This window comes from Cherax quadricarinatus, chromosome 53 (assembly GCF_038502225.1).
Source record: "Cherax quadricarinatus isolate ZL_2023a chromosome 53, ASM3850222v1, whole genome shotgun sequence".
NCBI classification, from domain to species: domain Eukaryota; kingdom Metazoa; phylum Arthropoda; class Malacostraca; order Decapoda; family Parastacidae; genus Cherax; species Cherax quadricarinatus.
Window position 1 is genome coordinate 6577381 of NC_091344.1, and position 21947 is coordinate 6599327.

A 21947-nucleotide genomic window follows, 5' to 3' on the forward strand; every position below is an offset into this window, starting at 1 on the left:
CAGCAGAGGTCAGTCAGAGCAGAACAGAGCAGCAAGAGCAAGCACACACACAACTATCCTCAGAACCCCACAACCTATCACACCATCCCAACACAAAACACAATCCATACCCACAGCTTCCACCCAACCCCCAACCATAGAATCCCACAGTATGCTACCAGGTCTCCCACCCCCACAGGCCCCCCAAACCACAGTGTTGGAAAGGAAACTGAAGGTATGGTACACAAATGCTGATGGAATAACAAACAAGTGGGAGGAGTGGCACGAAAGAGTCAAAGAGGCATCACCAGACATCATAGCAATCACAGAAACCAAGCTTACAGGTATGATAACAGATGCCATCTTCCCAACGGGATACCAGATCCTGAGGAAAGACAGAAGGAACAGGGGGGGGGGAGGAGTGGCATTGCTGATCAAACACCGATGGAATTTTGATGAGCTGGAGAGAGGAGACATCGGAGAAGAAAGTGATTGCATAGCGGGAACGCTTCACTCTGGAGGTCGCAAGGTGATAATTGCAGTGATGTATAACCCACCACAGAACAGCAGGAGGCCAAGGCAAGAGTATGACGAGAGCAATAGAGCGATGGTTGACACACTGGCTGCAGTGGCCAGAAGAGCTCATACATGCAGGGCAAAGCTCCTGATCATGGGCGACTTTAACCACAAGGAGATCGAATGGGAGAACTTGGAGCCACATGGGGGCCAAGATACATGGAGGGCTAAGATGATGGAGGTGGTACTGGAAAACTTCATGTACCAACACGTAAGGGACACTACAAGAGAGAGAGGAGAGGATGAACCAGCAAGACTGGACTTAGTATTCACCTTGAGTAGTGCAGATATTGAGGACATCACATATGAAAGACCCCTTGGGGCCAGCGATCATGTGGTTTTGAGCTTCGAATACACAGTAGAGCTACAAGTGGAGGGGAAAGCAGGAAGGCCAGGACGAATGAAACCAAACTACAGGAAAGGGGACTACACAGGAATGAGGAACTTCCTAAATGAGGTTCAGTGGGACAGAGAACTGGCAGGGAAACCAGTTAATGAGATGATGGAATATGTAGTCACAATGTGCAAGGAGGCTGAGGAGAGGTTTGTACCCAAGGGTAACAGGAATAATGAAAAAGCCAGGATGAGCCCATGGTTCACTCAAAGATGCAAGGAGGCAAAAACCAAGTGTGCTAGGGAATGGAAGAAATATAGAAGGCAAAGGACCCAGGAGAATAAGGAGAGCAGTCGTAGAGCCAGAAACGAATATGCACAGATAAGAAGGGAGGCCCAACGTCAATATGAAAACGACATAGCAGCAAAAGCCAAATCTGAACCGAAGCTGTTATACAGCCACATCAGGAAGAAAACAACCATCAAGGACCAGGTAATCAGGCTAAGGAAGGAAGGAGGAGAGACAACAAGAAATGACAGTGAAGTATGTGAAGAACTCAACAAGAGATTCAAAGAAGTGTTCACAGAGGAGACAGAAGGGGCTCCAGAAAGACGGAGAGGTGGGGTACACCACCATGTGCTGGACACAGTACACACAACCGAGGAAGAAGTGAAGAGGCTTCTGAGTGAGCTAGATACCTCAAAGGCAATGGGGCCAGATAACATCTCTCCATGGGTCCTGAGAGAGGGAGCAGAGGCGCTATGTGTACCCCTAACAACAATATTCAATACATCTATCGAAACAGGGAGATTGCCTGAGGCATGGAAGACAGCAAATGTGGTACCAATCTTTAAAAAAGGAGACAGACATGAAGCACTAAACTACAGACCAGTGTCACTGACATGTATAGCATGCAAAATCATGGAAAAGATTGTCAGGAGAAGAATGGTGGAACATCTAGAAAGGAATGATCTCATCACCAGCAGACAACATGGTTTCAGAGACGGGAAATCCTGTGTCACAAACCTACTGGAGTTCTATGACATGGTGACAGCAGTAAGACAAGAGAGAGAGGGGTGGGTGGATTGCATTTTCTTAGACTGCAGGAATAACAGGGAAGGCACTGCAATGGATCAGGGAATACTTGTCAGGAAGACAGCAGCGAGTAATGGTACGAGGCGAGGTGTCAGAGTGGGCACCTGTGACCAGCGGGGTCCCACAGGGGTCAGTCCTAGGACCAGTGCTGTTTCTGGTATTTGTGAACGACATGACGGAAGGAATAAACTCCGAGGTGTCACTGTTTGCAGATGACGTGAAGTTGATGAGAAGAGTTCATTCGATCGAAGACCAGGCAGAAATACAAAGGGATCTGGACAGGCTGCAGACCTGGTCCAGCAACTGGCTCCTGGAGTTCAATCCCACCAAGTGCAAAGTCATGAGGATTGGGGAAGGGCAAAGAAGACCGCAGATGGAGTACAGTCTAGGGGGTCAGAGACTACAAACATCACTCAAGGAAAAAGATCTTGGGGTGAGTATAACACCAGGCACATCTCCTGAAGCGCACATCAACCAAATAACTGCTGCAGCATATGGGCGCCTGGCAAACCTCAGAACAGCATTCCGACATCTTAATAAGGAATCGTTCAGGACCCTATACACCGTGTACGTTAGGCCCATATTGGAGTATGCGGCACCAGTTTGGAACCCACACCTAGCCAAGCATGTAAAGAAACTAGAGAAAGTGCAAAGGTTTGCAACAAGACTAGTCCCAGAGCTAAGAGGTATGTCCAATGAGGAGAGGTTAAGGGAAATCAACCTGACGACATTGGAGGACAGGAGAGATAGGGGGGACATGATAACGACTTACAAAATACTGAGAGGAATTGACAAGGTGGACAAAGACAGGATGTTCCAGAGACTGGACACAGTAACAAGGGGACACAGTTGGAAATTGAAGACACAGATGAATCAAAGGGATGTTAGGAAGTATTTCTTCAGCCACAGAGTAGTCAGGAAGTGGAATAGTTTGGGAAGCGATGTAGTGGAGTCAGGATCCATACATAGCTTTAAGCAGAGGTACGATAAAGCTCATGGTTCAGGGAGAGTGACCTAGTAGCGACCAGTGAAGAGGCGGGGCCAGGAGCTTGGACTCGACCCCTGCAATCTCAACTAGGTGAGTGCACACACATATACACACACACACACACACACACACACACACAGGCTGCAGACCTGGTCCAGCAATTGGCTCCTGGAGTTCAATCCCACCAAGTGCAAAGTCATGAAGATTGGGGAAGGGCAAAGAAGACCGCAGACGGAGTACAGACTAGGGGGCCAGAGACTACAAACCTCACTCAAGAAAAAAGATCTTGGGGTGAGTATAACACCAGGCACATCTCCTGAAGCGCACATCAACCAAATAACTGCTGCAGCATATGGGCGCCTAGCAAACCTCAGAACAGCATTCCGACATCTTAATAAGGAATCGTTCAGGACCCTGTACACCGTGTATGTTAGGCCCATATTGGAGTATGCGGCACCAGTTTGGAACCCACACCTAGCCAAGCATGTAAAGAAACTAGAGAAAGTGCAAAGGTTTGCAACAAGACTAGTCCCAGAGCTAAGAGGTATGTCCTACGAGGAGAGGTTAAGGGAAATCAACCTGACGACACTGGAGAACAGGAGAGATAGGGGGGACATGATAACGACATACAAAATACTGAGAGGAATTGACAAGGTGGACAAAGACAGGATGTTCCAGAGATTGGACACAGTAACAAGGGGACACAGTTGGAAGTTGAAGACACAGATGAATCACAGGGATGTTAGGAAGTATTTCTTCAGCCACAGAGTAGTCAGCAAGTTTGTGAAGCGATGTATTGGAGGCAGGATCCATACATAGCTTTAAGCAGAGGTATGATAAAGCTCACGGTTCAGGGAGAGTGACCTAGTAGCGATCAGTGAAGAGGCGGGGCCAGGAGCTCGGACTCGACCCCTGCAACCTCAACTAGGTGAGTACAACTAGGTGAGTACACACACACACACACGCACACACATGATGTGAAATTAATGAGGTTAACGTGAAGTTAATGAGGAGAATTAAATCAGATGAGGATCAGGCAGGATTTCAAAGAGTCCTGGACAGGCTGGACACCTGGTCCAGCAACTGGCTTCTCGAATTCAACCCTGCCAAATGGAAAGTCATGAAGATCGGGGACAGAGTATAGGCTAGGTGGCCAAAGACTGCAAAGCTCGCTCAAGAAAGATCTTGGGGTTAGTATAACGCCGAGCACGTCTCCGGAAGCACACATCAACCAGATAACTGTCGCAGCATATGGGCGCCTGGCAAACCTGAAAATAGCGTTCCGATACCTTAGTAAGGAATCGTTCAAGACACTGTACACTGTGTACGTCAGGCCCATACTGGAGTATGCAGCACCAGTTTCTAACCCACACCTGGTCAAGCACGTCAAGAAATTAGAAAAAGTGTAAAGGTTTGCGACAAGGTTAGTTCCAGAGCTAAGGGGAATGTCCTGCTAAGAAAGGTTAAGGGAAATCGGCCTGATGACACTGGAGGACAGGAGGGTTAGAGTAGACATGATAACGACATACAAAATACTGCGTGGGATAGACAAGGTGAACATAGGATGTTCCATAGATGGGACACAGAAACAAGGGGTCACACTTGGAAGTTGAAGACTCAGATGAGTCAATGGGATGTTAGGAATTATTTCTTCAGTCATAGAGTAGCCAGGAAGTGGAATAGTCTACCAAGTGAAGTAGTGGAGGCAGGCGCCACACATAGCTTTAAGACGAGGTATGATAAAGCTCATGGAGCAGGGAGAGAGAGGACCTAGTAGCGTTCAGTGAAGAGGCGGGGCCAGGAGCCGAGTCTCGACCCTTGCAATCACAATTACGTGGGTACATATATATGTGTGTGTGTGTGTGTGTGTGTGCTCACCTAGTTGTGGCTGCAGGGGTCGAGCATAGCTAGTGGTCCCCGCCTCTTCACTGTCGCTACTAGGTCACTCTCCCCGCTCCATGAACTTTATCATACCTCTTCTTAAAGCTATGTATGGATCCTACCTTCAGTACATCACTTTCCAGATTATTCCACTTCCTGACAACTTTATGACTGAAGAAATACTTCCTAACATCCATGTAACTCATCTGAGTCTTGAGCTTCCAATTGTGACCCCTTGTTTCTGTGTCCCATTTCTGGAACATCCTGTTTCTGTCCACCTTGTCGACTCCTCTCAGTATTTTATATGTCGTTATCATATTCCCCCTATCTCTCCTGTCCTCCAGTGTCGTCAGGTAGATTTCCCTTTATTAACTTCTCGTAGGACATACCCCTGAGCTCCGGGACTAGTCTCGCTGCAAACCTTTGCACTTTCTCTAATTTCCTTACGTGCTTTGGTAGGTGTGGGTTCCAAACAGGTGCTGCATACTCCAGTATGGGCCTGACGTACACGGTGTACAGAGCCCTGAACGATTCCATACTGAGATGTCGGAATGCTATTCTTAGGTTAGCCAGACGCCCATATGCTGTAGCAGTTCTTTGGTTGATGTGCGCCTCAGGAGATGTGCTCAGTATTATACTCATCCCAAGATCCTTTTCCTTGAGTAAGGTTTGTAGTCTCTAGTCCGCCAGACTGTACTCCATCTGCTGTCTTCTTTGCCCTTCCCCATTCTTTATAACTTTGCACCTGGTGGGGTTGAACTCCAGGAGCCAGTTTCTGGACCAGGCCTTCAGCCTATCCAGATCCCTTTGTAGTCCTGCCTGGTCCTCCTCCGACTTCACATCGTCTGCAAACAGGGACATTTCTGAGTCTATTCCTCCCGTCATGTCGTTCACATATACCTGTAACAGCACCGATCCTAGGACTGACCCCAGAGGTACTCCGCTCGTCACAGACGCCCACTCTGACACTTGTCGCGTACCATGACTCGCTGTGTGTGTGTGTGTGTGTGTGTGTGTGTGTGTGTGTGTTGGCAGGATTCGAATCCACGTTTGGAAGAAGGCACAGTTCCCTACAAGATACCTTAAACCACTCAGCCACAGATGCCTCAAAACACTAGGTAGCCTGGTTACAAGCCATGATTCTTCCTAACGCTGGGCACACCAGTGGGCTTCAGACATGATCTCCATCTATTTCATTCTCCTCCTGTATGTTCTGACGACACGAGCGATACTATATTCAGAAAAAGATGACATTCAGCATGCGTGAAGCATTGATATAGTATTGCCTGAGAGGTCAGAACATACAAGAGGAGAATGAAATAGCTTAAAACTATATCTGAGGCCCACTGATGTGCCCAGAGCTTGTAACCAGACTACCTAGCATTTAAGGGTATCTGTGACTGAGTTGTTTAAGGAATACTATAAGTCTTACAACACAGAACTACTATACGCCTCACAACACAAGACTATCAAACGTCTTACAACACAGGACTACAGGACTACTACACGTCTTACAACTTTGAATGCTAAGTGGAACTCCAGTATACTACTGTATAAATTTTATGAAGATTGGCCAAAAGAAACAAAAAAAAAGAAACAATCATTTATGTGGCAACACTTTTCCAGAATATCGGAAAATTATCTGGTGTTATATGTGTCTACATAATAATTAGAAGGTTAATTGAATTTTCCATATAGAAATTTTGTATGAAATGCATCATTTTATTTAAAAAAAATGACATTTAGAAAAAAAGTACAAAAAAGGTGAAATCAAAGAAAAACGCTGCACTAGTTTGCTAAACAATATAATTAGAATACTGTGTGTAAAAATAATTCTAAACTGTAGAGAAATTATGAAGTTATAGACGTTTGAAGTTAAAAAAAAAAACTGGTTTCCAGAAAAAATTTTAAAAATATAAACTTCAGTATCAGGGAATATTCTGACCAGCAACAGCCTGGAAGAACGTCTTATGTCTTATTTTGTACATTTCGGCTGGTCCCTCTTCAGTCGTGAGTAGTTAAATCTTCGTTTTATCAGTACGTCTAATTATTGTTCAGATCTCCTCATTAATTACTGAATACTCTTATAAAGTCGTCATTAAAAAATTAACTTGCCACGATGAAAGATATACAACAACAACAACAACAATGAAAGATATACAACAACAACAATGAAAGATATACAACAACAACAACAATGAAAGATATACAACAACAACAACAATGAAAGATATACAACAACAACAACAATGAAAGATATATAACAACAACAACAACAATGAAAGATATACAACAACAACAACAATGAAAGATATACAACAACAACAACAATGAAAGATATACAACAACAACAACAATGAAAGATATACAACAACAACAACAATGAAAGATATACAACAACAACAACAATGAAAGATATACAACAACAACAACAATGAAAGATATACAACAACAACAACAATGAAAGATATATAACAACAACAACAATGAAAGATATACAACAACAACAACAATGAAAGATATACCAAAATATTTCTTTTCTTTTAAAACTTTATTAGATTATTTTTTCAAGCAGATATTCCCAAGTGGTGACCTAGTGGAGTGGATTCACATTGTTTTTCTTAAGAACGTAACGTATATGATATCCTTACGGAGGGTAGGAAGTATATCCTTACGGAGGGTAGGAAGTATGATATCCTTACGGAGGGTAGGAAGTATGATATCCTTACGGAGGGTAGGAAGTATATCCTTACGGAGGGTAGGAAGTATGATATCCTTACGGAGGGTAGGAAGTATATCCTTACGGAGGGTAGGAAGTATGATATCCTTACGGAGGGTAGGAAGTATATCCTTACGGAGGGTAGGAAGTATGATATCCTTACGGAGGGTAGGAAGTATGATATCCTTACGGAGGGTAGGAAGTATGAGGGTTGTAGTTGACAGGAACACTGTATTTTATACGAATGTTCACTACTGAAAAATTTCGCCTACACTTCAGACCACTTCAGTCGAACAGAGGCGAATACAACACTGGAGACAGTAGAAGTGCGATCAATCCGTCACCCTTCGTAGGAGGCGGTCAGTCCCTCTGAAGGTGGGTGGTGTTGTCTGGGGCGAGGTTGTCCACTTAAAACAGAAATAAAACAAGCAACACCTAAATGTCACACTTTCTTGCTACAGTAAGACAATGCAAAAAGATTATTTTTTGAAAAGATGGAATTAAATGCACAAACACAAAATTACCACAAACATGGAATATAATAATGTAGCAGATACCGATGTTACACAACAGAATGAAAAGAGTGTTAAGTACTACTCCTAACCACAAATAGAATGCAGTACTGAGCACTGGAATATGAATTAGCAACACTGAAGGTACAACACTGTATGACTGACACACTGCAAGTAATTTGATATATTCAAGATTTTGATTTTGTTACTGATGCGGCAACAAAATCAAAATCCTGTGGATGGTAGAGCAAGAGCATATGGATACACAAAAAGTCTAGGAACTAGGCCCCAAAAGGGTTTACCATTCAAGGAACACTATAAAGCTATAAATAATAGAAGGATAAGAGGGGAGGGAGGACGGGAGATGGATGGGGAAAGGGAGGACTGGAGAAGGAAAGGAATGGAGACGGGGGATAAATGGAGGGAGGAAGGGAGGACCGCCATGGTTGGGAGGGCAGGGAGGAACGCTGCTGAGAAGCAGCGTAAAAGTCTCACTGAATTCTCTAAAGGTGTAAAAACAAGAGAAGGTCGAGGCCACGCACGTCAGGGCAGACAGCGTTATTCTTTTCTACCCGCGTTCGATTCCACCTTGTAACATCTTCCCTACCAACGTCCCAATCCTTACGTTTTTACATCTTCCCTACCAGCTTTTCAACCCTAAAGTTGCAACATCTTCGCTACTTTACACCCAATCTTTACGTCTTTTCACAGGGAAACATAACTAGCAGCTGTTCCCACTGTGTTACTATCATACACTGTAGTGTGGACTAACACGACACAATTGATATACCCATTTTTGTTGAAAAAAGAAGTCAGATAACTGTTATCCTTTTGTAAGGTGATCATATTATTTGTTACAGTCTGGCAAAACAATTACTTGTTGCAATCTGGCAGAACAATGCCTCGTGAAATGAAGTCAATGAGAGAATTAATTACTTAAGCGGAATACGAGATATGAGAGCGGATGATGTAATGTGTGAGGTATGACGCTGTCTAGATCATGTGGTATGTGGGAGGTGTGAAGCTTCTGTCCTGATGATGTGGTATGTAGTATGTGATAAGTGGGTGTGAGGCTTGTCTTGATCATGTGGTATGTTGGGAGATGTAAAGAGGTCACTGCTGATCCATGCTTCACCTCGAGGTTCTGCTTCACCTCCAGGTGCTGCTGCGTCTTAGGTCTTGCTTCACCCCAGGTGCTGCTGCGTCTCGGGTCTTGAATCACCCCAGGTGCTGCTGCGTCTCAGGTCTTGCTTCACCCCGGGTGCTGCTGCATCTCAGGTCTTGCTTCACCCCAGGTGCTGCTGCATCTCAGGTCTTGCTTCACCCCAGGTGCTGCTGCATCTCAGGTCTTGCTTCACCCCAGGTGCTGCTGCATCTCAGGTCTTGCTTCACCCCAGGTGCTGCTGCATCTCAGGTCTTGCTTCACCCCAGGTGCAGCTCCACCAGTATCACAAATAATACGTCCTCAGATATTCCCATTATTGCAACAAACGAAGCATTAAGCTACAATATTTCTTGCCAGCGTCACACTGCCTTTTGCCTTCATAATAAAACTGTATCTGTCGCTCATTCCCTGCTTACACTTTTCACTATTTTTAATTCAACCGAATAAATATCTGTGCACACTCTCAGCTTGTAATTTATGCAAAGGGAATGTAGCGAAAGAGAGAGGTTGGACTAGCCATATTTGTATGAGTGTGATGGCAGCAAATTCTGGTAGAGAGCAGCAACCCACTTCGCGCGCCCGGGAGTTCCCCTCTTGCACACCGCAGACAAATAGAGGCAAAAAAAAAAAAAAACGGAGCGTCGTGAGCACGGCTGCAGCGCCTGAGTTTCACTCTTGTCGCTGGAACTGTGGAGTTCACTCTCGCAAGAGACGTTGCTCTCTCTACACGACCTGCTGGTGCTCCTGTAAAGGTCTATCATGTACCACAGTGTCTGACGCCGATGCTAACTCCGTACGACTTGGTGTTCCCGTCGAGGTCTCTCTTATTCCCGTAGTATGCTGGAAAAGCTGCTCTTTCCATACTTCCTACGGGTGTTCCTGTCGAAATCTATCTCCTCGTATAGTGTGCTAAAGACACTATCTCCAAACGTTTTGGTGGAGTTCGCGTCGAGGTCTATCTCCAACTTTAGCATTTGGAGACGCTGCCTCGTTACTGAATTCTGTTGGCTTTCCCGTTGAGAACTGTTCAATTCCCTATCGTCTTGGGCATCTTCAACAAGATTACCGTGAAACGCGTTGTTGTTGAATCAAGCGTAGCTAGTGTGCAGCTCAGCCTGACGCCAAGGTACGTTGTCTCTTCTTCTCTAAGAATCATCTGTACTGTGTCAACATTTTCTTATTCCTTTGTATATTTTACGTTTCTCTTTTCCACAGATTTGTGGAGTTTACCATTCAACCTTGAATGGCAGAGGATTTATAAGCACTGACAAAGTGTTTTTTATTAATGTGCAGGAGACCAGATTCATGCATCCACAGCTTAAACACACACACACACACACACACACACACACACACACACACACACACACACACACACACACACATACACACACACGTGGTATGCAAGGTGAGAGAGACAACAAAAACGCGGCGCTGGATGCTAAGGGCAGTGCAATATACGAGTATCTTCGTAACTATCAGTTCAAGTGCACTGTGCAGTGTATGTCTGCCATCTTGATACAGGATAAACAGATCAACATATTCATCCAGAAATAATGTAAATAACAAGATGAGCGGTTTTCTATGTTTTGAAGTACACTGATCTTTATGTAAATCCTTGTCTTATTATTCACTTCTACTCTAACAAATCTCTCTCCAACCCTTCAATACTCTCTGCCTCCCTCTGAGCCACCTTTCATGCCTGCCTCTGAGCCACCTTTCATGCCTGCCTCTGAGCCACCTTTCATGCCTGCCTCTGAGCCACCTTTCATGCCTGCCTCTGAGCCATCTATCATGCCTGCCTCTGAGCCATCTATCATGCCTGCCTCTGAGCCACCTTTCATGCCTGCCTCTGAGCCATCTATCATGCCTGCCTCTGAGCCATCTTTCATGCCTGCCTCTGAGCCACCTTTCATGCCTGCCTCTGAGCCACCTTTCATGCCTGCCTCTGAGCCATCTTTCATGCCTGCCTCTGAGCCACCTTTCATGCCTGCCTCTGAGCCACCTTTCATGCCTCCCTCTGAGCCACCTTTCATGCCTCCCTCTGAGCCACCTTTCATGCCTCCCTCTGAGCCATCTTTCATGCCTCCCTCTGAGCCATCTTTCATGCCTGCCTCTGAGCCACCTTTCATGCCTGCCTCTGAGCCACCTTTCATGCCTCCCTCTGAGCCATCTATCATGCCTGCCTCTGAGCCATCTATCATGCCTGCCTCTGAGCCACCTTTCATGCCTGCCTCTGAGCCATCTATCATGCCTGCCTCTGAGCCATCTTTCATGCCTGCCTCTGAGCCACCTTTCATGCCTCCCTCTGAGCCACCTTTCACGCCTGCCTCTGAGCCACCTTTCATGCCTGCCTCTGAGCCACCTTTCATGCCTGCCTCTGAGCCACCTTTCATGCCTGCCTCTGAGCCACCTTTCATGCCTGCCTCTGAGCCACCTTTCATGCCTCCCTCTGAGCCACCTTTCACGCCTGCCTCTGAGCCACCTTTCATGCCTGCCTCTGAGCCACCTTTCATGCCTGCCTCTGAGCCACCTTTCATGCCTGCCTCTGAGCCACCTTTCATGCCTGCCTCTGAGCCATCTTTCATGCCTCCCTCTGAGCCACCTTTCACGCCTGCCTCTGAGCCACCTTTCATGCCTGCCTCTGAGCCACCTTTCATGCCTGCCTCTGAGCCACCTTTCATGCCTGCCTCTGAGCCATCTTTCATGCCTCCCTCTGAGCCACCTTTCATGCCTGCCTCTGAGCCACCTTTCATGCCTCCCTCTGAGCCATCTTTCATGCCTGCCTCTGAGCCACCTTTCATGCCTCCCTCTGAGCCATCTTTCATGCCTCCCTCTGAGCCACCTTTCATGCCTCCCTCTGAGCCATCTTTCATGCCTGCCTCTGAGCCATCTTTCATGCCTGCCTCTGAGCCATCTTTCATGCCTGCCTCTGAGCCATCTTTCATGCCTGCCTCTGAGCCATCTGTCATGCCTGCCTCTGAGCCATCTTTCATGCCTGCCTCTGAGCCATCTTTCATGCCTGCCTCTGAGCCACCTTTCATGCCTGCCTCTGAGCCACCTTTCATGCCTGCCTCTGAGCCACCTTTCATGCCTCCCTCTGAGCCACCTTTCATGCCTGCCTCTGAGCCACCTTTCATGCCTGCCTCTGAGCCACCTTTCATGCCTGCCTCTGAGCCACCTTTCATGCCTGCCTCTGAGCCACCTTTCATGCCTGCTATCCCTCCAAACCGCCACCCATCAAGCATCCGTCATTAATATAAAGCTTGCTTCCATCCTTCTCTCCTTCCCTCCACGCCTCCATCCCTCCACGCCTCCTTCCCTCCACGCCTCCATCCCTCCACGCCTCCTTCCCTCCACGCCTCCATCCCTCCAACAAGCCTCCCTCTATCTGAACCCCTGCAGCACCTCCATGCCTCAGGGTTCACACACTCAGTCGACTGGAAAACATTGAAATATTTTCCGCTTGATGTAGCTCTCCCAGGACCATGGTCCTGTGATGACCCTTCTCTCTCTCTCTCTCTCTCTCTCTCTCTCTCTCTCTCTCTCTCTCTCTCTCTCTCTCTCTCTCCCGCTGCTAGGTTTATAAAACAAACCTAGAGCTTAGAACACAGCAGATTATAACCTTCAACGAGAACATGTATAGGACGTGGTCATGTGTGCAACAGTAAAGTGGGCGTGGTGTATGTAACATTGAAGTGGGCGTGGTGTAACAAAGTGGGCGTGGTGTGTGTGTGTGTGTAAACAGTAAAGTGGGCGTCGTGTATGTAACAGTAAAGTGGGCGTGGTGCATTTAACAGTAAAGTGGGCGTGGTGTGTAACAGTGAAGTGGGCGTGGTGTGTATAACAGTAAAGTGGGCATGGTGTGTGTGTGTGTGTGTAACAGTGAATAGGGTGTAGTGTATGTAACAGCAAAGTGGGCGTGGTGTGTGTAACAGTAAGGTGGGCGTGGTGTATGTAACAGTGAAGTGGGCGTGGTGTGTATAACAGTAAAGTGGGCATGGTGTGTGTGTGTGTGTGTGTGTAACAGTGAATAGGGTGTAGTGTATGTAACAGCAAAGTGGGCTTGGTGTGTGTAACAGTAAAGTGGGCGTGGTGTGTAACAGTGAAGTGGGCGTGGTGTGTATAACAGTAAAGTGGGCGTGGTGTGTGTGTGTGCGTAACAGTGAATAGGGCGTGGTGTATGTAACAGCAAAGTGGGCTTGGTGTGTGTAACAGTAAGGTGGGCGTGGTGTAACAGTGAATAGGGCGTGGTGTATGTAACAGTGAAGTGAGCGTGGTGTGTGTAACAGTAACAGTGAATAGGGCGTGGTGTGTGTAACAGTAAAGGGGGCGTGGTGTATGTAACAGTAAAGTGGGCGTGGTGTATGTAACAGTAAAGTGAGCGTGGCGTGTGTGTGTGTGTGTGTAACAGTAAAGTGGACGTGGTGTATGTAACAGTAAAGTGAGCATGGCGTGTGTGTGTGTGTGTGTGTGTGTAACAGTAAAGGGGACGTGGTGTATGTAACAGTAAAGTGGGCGTGGCGTGTGTGTGTGTGTGTGTAACAGTGAATAGGGCGTGGTGTGTGTAACAGTAAAGTGGACGTGGTGTATGTAACAGTAAAGTGGGCGTAGTGTGTGTAACAGTAAAGTGGGCGTGGCGTGTGTGTGTGTGTGTAACAGTAAAGTGGACGTGGTGTATGTAACAGTAAAGTGGGCGTGGTGTGTGTAACAGTAAAGTGGACGTGGTGTATGTAACAGTAAAGTGGGCGTGGCGTGTGTGTGTGTGTAACAGTAAAGTGGACGTGGTGTATGTAACAGTAAAGTGGGCGTGGTGTGTGTGTGTGTATGTAACAGTAAAGATGATGTGGTGTTACAGTAAAGGGGGCGCGGTGTAACAGTAAAAGGGCGTGGTGTAACAGTAAAGATGGCGTGGTGTTGGTATCATGCACACGGATGTGTCAGGCAGACTTGCCACGCCAGGCTCACGAACAAAGTCTTATGGAACGGGTAGTAAGTCTTGCAAAACCCACACCAGGTATTTAAGCCGGGATGTAGGAAGACCAGCAAGACCATTAAGCCCAAGACCATCAAGACCATCAAGACCATCAAGACCATCAAGACCGTCAAGACCCATGGTCCCCAACTCAAACTTGACAACCTTTCTCATACGGTTGAATTATATCACTTGGCACACAGCGTCTACCTGCGCCTTCCTACCACCTGCAACTCCCTACCACTTGCCACTTACCACCTACTACCTTCCCATTGCCACTTACCCCGTATCTACTATTTACCAATTACTACCTACTACCTATCACTTGCCACTTACCACCTACTACCTATTACTTGCCACTTATCACCTACTACCTTCCACTTGCCACTTACCACCTACAACTTGCAACTTTCCTACTACCTGCCAGTAGCCACTTACCACCTATCTTTCCCCTGCCACTTACCACGTGTTACCTACCACTTGCCACTTACCACCTATCTACTATTTGCCAATTACTACCTACTACCTATGCCTTGCCACCTACTACCTATCACTTGCCACTTACCACCTACTACCTGTCACTTGCCACTTACCACCTACTACCTATCACTTGCCACTACCACCTACTACCTATCATTTGCCACTTAATACCTATCATTTGTCACTACCACCTACTATCACTTGCCACTTACCACCTACTACTTGCAACTTACCTACTAGCTGACAGTAGCCACTTACCACCTATGTTTTCCTTGCCACTTACCACCTATTACCTACCACTTGCCACTTACTACTTCCCATTTACCGCCTACGACCTACCACTTGTAAAATTATTTATTGCATAAAAATATAAGGACGCGAACATTCAGAATTCACCTATGTTTGTATTTTATTTTTCTACGTTTATGATGGGTGGGTGACGGGGGGTGTGAGACGTGGGTCAGGGGTGGGTTATGGGTGGGTCAGGGGTGGGCGATGGGTGGGTCAGGGTGGGCAGGAGGGTTGTACAAGGCTCGGGGAACTCCCGGGCGTCTGAGTACACCAGCTTTCCTGCTGGTGATACCTCGCAAAAACTGGTCCTCCTGAAGACCACTCCCTCCTCCTCCACCTTGTCCTCCCTCTCCCCCTCCTCCTCCACCTCCTTCCTCCTCCTTCCCCTCCTCCTCCTCCTCCTCCTCCTCTTCCTCTCCCTCCAAGAACGTATTACCTCATGTTCTTTTATTACAGTTTTAGTCATACATATTTTTGCAGTCAGTAAAAGCTACTCAACTCTTCCCTTGCACGACATAGTAACTATAACCTTGAATCTACTGTAAATCTATAATTTTATGGCCAAAGAGGAAGACTAAGAGTCACAGGACCGTGACTGACTCGTAACAAACCCTCAAAGTGGAGTTAAGGACAATGTTTCGCCCAGTCGTGGACTATTATCAGTGAGGAAATGAAGACTGAGTAATACTGTTGTTTACCCACGTCTCCCTATCATGGAGTTCTGTCAACAACTGCCCGAGTGTCAAGTAATCACCGCTGGCTGAGGCCAATTGCATGTTGCCACTGGCTTGTTAATGGTCCACGATGGTTCGAATGTTCTCATGGGATGTTCCTACACTCTGTTGGTTTGTTGCCTGTTACCAAGGCTGTGTTGCTACTTCGTCAAGCATGTATAGTCACGACTAAGTTATTTTGTCACGTGTGTATTGTCAACACTAAGTTGTTACCTTGTCATGTGTGTATTGATCCAGTGGGTATACTGCCCCTGTGTAGTACATTTTGTTGGTGAGTCTTCAATGCTACTTTGTGTCTTTCACTGCTGGTCTTTGTTTATCACTACTTTCTATGCTTATCGCTATTACTGTGCGTCTCTCACTGCGTACCATCTTTCCACTTTGTATGCCTATCACTGTTGGTTTATGGTTATCACTGTTACTTTGTTTCCAGCAGTGCACTAAGGAATATCTTGAGTCACTACAATATTTTGATGGTAGGGACGCCCTTGTCAGCACTCAAGATGTTACAAAGAATGCATAAATTGGTCTTTAAACTGCTAACAGTGTGCACAGTTTTATTAATGTATCAAAGGAGATCTTCGGATTAAGCGGAGACAGTAAAATTTACCTGGAATATATTGAGTTTCAATCTCGCGAGATGAAATTTCAGATTGTGGTTGAGTACATACAACTTGGCTGTCAGGCCAACCTTGGTATGTTAATAATTCTGAATATGCGACTCTTGGTTTTTTAAGACGTTATTAATCCTCAATAAAATGACATACACCGCAAGTATTTTCTTTCAAAATACTTATCGGTACAAAATACTAGGCGTATATAGCCCTAGGTTAGCGTCTACTTCCAACCTACTAACCAACCAGATCTCAGAGAGATCTGGTTGGTTAGCAGGTTAGTTAATGGGGGTTTAAAGTCTACTGAAATGTCAAGGTCTTTCAGGCCGCATGTCATCCGTTCACCACCAGACAACAAAACTTTAATCCCTAAAATAGGGATTGAAGCAAACTCTGAGAATATAAACACAGAAAGAAACTTCTTGGCTTATATATCTTAAATGATAACTGGTGTTTATGTCAGTTACGTACATAATGTATTTCTATTTTCCTTTTTGTATTTTTAAAATACAACACTAGAGATAGAAATTAATGAATCTGTATATAAATTATATATTATTTTTATACTTTATGTGGACAACTGATAGTCGTAGAACGAGTGTACATTCAACTCTTTTCCACTACCAGTGAACAGATTTGAACGTATCCTGGGTATGCTAATTACAGTGTTGACACACGTGTCGCGCTCGTTTATTGAATTTGCTTATTTGTGGTTAAATTTAATTAATCTGAATAATATAAAAATTTCATCTAGAAGCCTGAGAAGATCTTTAATTCACCATAATAATGTGAACGTAGATAAGCATATCTAGGAAGTAATTTATAATGTACAGATTGATGTTGTGCTAGCCAGCATTAGGCTAGGTTACAAGTACCTCTGGCAGACAGGCAGACAATGATTCAAGTAAATGAAAAGTGTGTGGTTAGCCTTATGGTTACTTGCTTTAAACACTATTGGTTTGATGTCCACTTACTGAAGAGAATTGAGATGGTGTAATATCATCTATGTGGTATGTCACGGATCGCTACCCCCACTGGTGGCGCCCAACCAACTACAACCCCACTGGTGACTCCACCAACTACAACCCCACTGGTGACCCCACCAACTACAACCCCACTGGTGGCCCAACCAACTACAACCCCAGGGGTGCTCCACCAACTACAACCCCACTGGTGGCCCCCACCAACTACAACCCCAGGGGTGACCCCATTAACTACAACCCCAGGGGTGACCCCACCAACTACAACCCTATCATCCACACCAATATTCCCCAAAGTAATCAAAATCGACCCCTAAGGGTCGATGGGACCATTGAAAGGGTCCATAAATGGCTAGAGGTCAAAAGGATGCCAGTAAATTCTTGAGACGTGCTTAGCGTTGTGAATCTGTGACCTTCCACCCTTCTAAGCAGAGGTAGAGACTGAACCTGAAACAGCGTGGTGACTTACCACTAAAACTCACCAGTCACCAGCCAAATATTAGTGTCCTTGTTGACACTTATCAGATGCATCCTTCCCATTAATGATATCAACAGTCAGTAAAAAAAAGGATATATTAAATCATATATTTTTCATAATTAAAATGTTACCTATTTTTATTATCTATTATTATTACTAGAAGTGCTATTAATTAATATACCATTACATTATTTTCATATAATAAAAGTTTGGGGGTCGATGAACAATCTGAAACTTCATGAAGGTGTTAGGGTCACATGATAGGGACACCCCAGGGGTGACCCCATCATGTACTCCCCCAGTGGTGACCCTATCATGTACACGTCTTTCTCTCCCCCATCATTCTCTTCCGCCTCTTTTTCTGGTGATGGTGGTGAGCTTCCCGCTCGCCTTGCTGTAGCAGCGTGGCCAGCCTCCCCGCTAGATCAGGGCTCATCTTACACTATGCCTTTCCGGGCATTCCCTCACATACGCCCGCGTCTCCCGCCCTCTGCTATTGTTCCTTAGTCAGAAAATTAGCAAATGTTTCATGGAACAAACGATGGTATAAGAAGTGTTTCGTCCAGGACTGAACTTTATCAAGTGTATCATACTTGATGTAATTCAGTCTTCTAAACGTCGTATTAAATATTTCCCTTCAGATACAGTCTTTCTCGCCCCTCTCTCTTGAAGTTCATTACCACTGTAACTTGCTTAGCTGACACAATGTTGGGTTACGGTCCTTGGACTCACCATTTCCTCTGCAATCTTTTGACAACCGTGCGCAGGATGGCTGATGGAACACTTAACAAAGCCATAAAACTACAGCTCCTGGGCATTTAGTATCATTCCGCAGGTAGTGGTGATATTTTGTTTATCAGAAGAGAAGCTTAACCCTCACTCGACGCTGGTTTTACCCATATGATGACCAAATCTGATTTTTTTCTTATTTTGGTCATTTGACCGAGGACTTTTGCCAGTTTATCGGTCAATCCTACAAGATCTTTTTTTAGATTTTGCCCCAATTAGAAGATTATTGGGCAATGACATTTATCTTGTGGGGAACATACCTTCATAAAAACAGTATATGACAGCCCAGTGGATGACACCCCAGTGGCGATATCAACTCCATCAGTGACTGTTTCAAGATACAGCCATCACTACGTTTACGATTAGGAGTCTTGGTACTCCACTAAACTTGAATTCATAGATTATATAGCTATGAAGATTAACAGCAATTCTCTGTGTGTGTGTGTGTGTGCGTGTCGTGCCGAATAGGTAAAACTTGCAATTTTGGCTTAAATAGCAACGCACTTCTTGCCGAATAGAGCAAGCGAAAATTTGTGTATGCAATAAATTCGCAAAAATCATTCTGAACCTAACGAAAAAAAAATATGTATTTCATTGTGTTATTTTTAGTATTAAATTATTGTAAACTTATATAAAATGTATTAAGTTGGATTAGGCTAAATTAAATTGCGCTTGTTATAATAAGGTTAGGTTATTTTGGTACAAAATCATTAATTTTTATTTTAACATAAATTAAAAAATATATCTTTAGCTGTATAAGAGAAATTTTTTGAAAGGACTTAATTTTATACGAGTTCTTGTTATCTGACCAATTTTACCTGTGTGTGTGTGTGTGTGTGTGTGTGTGTGTGTGTGTGTGTGTGTGTGTGTGTGTGTGTGTGTGTGTGTGTGTGTGTGTGTGTGTGTGTGTGTGTGTGTGTGTGTGTGTGTGTGTGTGTGTGTGTGTGTGTATGTGTGTGTGTGTGTGTGTGTGTGTGTGTGTGTGTGTGTGTGTGTGTGTGTGTGTGTGTGTGTGTGTGTGTGTGTGTGTGTGTGTGTGTGTGTGTGTGTGTGTGTATGGAAGAAATAAAAAAGCCAGCAGAGACAAACGGTACCAGTCAGCGTCACATCAAGGGCGTCGAAGGATGCGCTCATTTCTAGGAAAAACTCAGGAGAAAAAAGTATAACAGGATGCAAGAAGAGACGGATTATAATTTCCAAATATAGCTCACGTGTGTACCAAGCCTGAGAAGAAGAAAAAAAATGAATGAAGGAAAGAAGAGCGCGAGAGCGCCTAGACAACATCCTCCTCCCACCTAGCAGGAACTGATCACTTACTCTTCCCTCAGTCACGCAAACACCACCAGCATATGATCATCTCTGTATATATTAAAACACATCTGTGTACAACCGCAATGTGCGGTTACATTACTGATACTAAATGAAGAGTTACGAAGAGGCATCAGCAGTGTGTGGCTATATACAACACGTAGTATGTAACTGTCTAGTTCTTTATTTGAATAACATGTCTGGAACACCCACTATGTGCGACCATTCTCTGTTGCAAATATGAAACCCGAAGCCTTACTTAAAAGAATAAAAGAATGTCCACTCTACCATACTCTTAAACACATATATATATACAGATAAACGCATACATCTTCTCATATATACACATACATGGAAATATGCATAGCGTGGGGTTGGAGCCTCGAACATAATACTCTACTTTACAGTTAACTTCATTAAAGAAACGTTTCGCCCACCAGAGGCGATTGATAAATCCCCTGGTGAGCTAAACGTTTCTTTAATGACGTTACTTAACGCTGCATTTTTCTCATCACTGGACACGTTAGCAATGTGCTACTGTCATATTCTATGTGATAGCTACGCAGTGGACACAAAAGCTAGTTATGATTCCTCGTCATATTCGACCACACAATGTTTTACATACTCGTAATAGTATCAAAATCTGTCAGCCTAAGCTGAGAGGGACTTCAGTCGAGCAATGAGGATATGGTCAAGTTTTCCATTAAACGTTCATCGGCTACGGGAACCTCAGGGGTTTCCTTCCAGCGTAGCTGGAGTTACTGAAGGCATCGAAGTCGCTCTCTAATATTCTAACTCTACGGACTCATAACTTCATATTTCGTTCTTGATTACTTTTGTATGCGAGGTCCTGCTGCGATAGTTAACTATGTAATGATGTGATAGTTAACTCTATAATGCTGTGATAGTTAACTCTCTAATGCAAAGTCAATTGCGATAGTTAATTCTGTAATGCTGTGTGATAGTTAACTCTGTAATGCAAGGTCCAGCTGCGATAGTTAACTCTGTAATGTTGCTATAGTTAACTCTGTAACAGAAGGTCAAGCTACGATAGTTAACTGTAATGCAAGGTCAAGCTGTGATAGTTAGCTCTAGTAAAGTGAAGGGGCCCAGAGTGGAGGAGGCCAATGAGCTCTCTAGAGAGGGCAGGATAGTTCAAGGCCAGCCATTTATATTAATTAGTAAATATGTATGCAGTGATCTTGACATTCACGTGGACTTTAAGTCTAGTGTGAGAAATTCTAACAGCGCTCCTATATGTTTTGAATACCTTTCAGTGTATCCTTTCCACGGGATTCACCACTGTACTCTCATCTTTGTTTTTTATGGATTACATAAGAACATAAGAAAGAAGGATCACTGTTGCAGATCTACTGGCCTATGCTAGGCAGGTCCGACTCTAACCTATTTTTAAACGTAACTGGAGTAATTTAGCAGGTGTATCGGCCAGTTACGAGGTCACCACCAGTTTAAGACCCATGTCAGAAGACGGTGTTCCCTGACACACTAAACATAATCTTTTCTTGCAATCCAGTTTTATATTTTTGTCATGGCATCCTAAAATACCGCACTTGTCATTAAATGTGCGTTTCCTTTCTTTACCTAATTATTCATATTTTTATATTATTTCAAAAGATTAAGCAAAATATTTCTTGCTAGTGTTTCAGAGTTAGATTGCGTTTATAATTCAGGTTAGTTTTCTTTCTGTAACTATTTTCCACCGATGTAACTTAGAAACCTAACTTGTTCACAAATATACATTCTAGATCTCCCGGAAATAGGTAATAATAGGGTTTAGTCTCGAGAATGGGATGTGATAAGTATAGACTTCAACTGAGCTACGATTCAGGTTATAAATCTTGTGAATAAACTGTGATATTGACTATATAGACTATAAAGAAATCGTGACAATGACAACACAGTAAAGTTTTCCAATGAGTTATAACAAGGGTTACAGAGTTTTTGAATGAGTTATATACAAATGACTCATCCGCAGTCTCCTCGGTGCGGGTTATTTGTGTACTGTTCCACTTACTGCATTGTGCCTTT

General features: G+C 44.6%; 1 protein-coding gene across 3 annotated transcripts in view; it reads left to right on the forward strand.

The window, feature by feature from the left end:
• LOC128692414 (uncharacterized) overlaps positions 1 to 21947 on the forward strand; it is a 96735-nt gene that overhangs the window by 56752 nt on the left and 18036 nt on the right. The window contains exon 1 of one of the 3 annotated variants that reach the window (XM_053781584.2): positions 9923 to 10375. The exons of the other annotated variants lie outside the window; for them this stretch is intronic. The gene's annotated coding sequence lies outside the window, so the exon portion shown is untranslated. Of the gene's footprint in view, positions 1 to 9922; positions 10376 to 21947 lie in introns of those variants that run through there. 3 annotated transcript variants of the gene reach the window in all.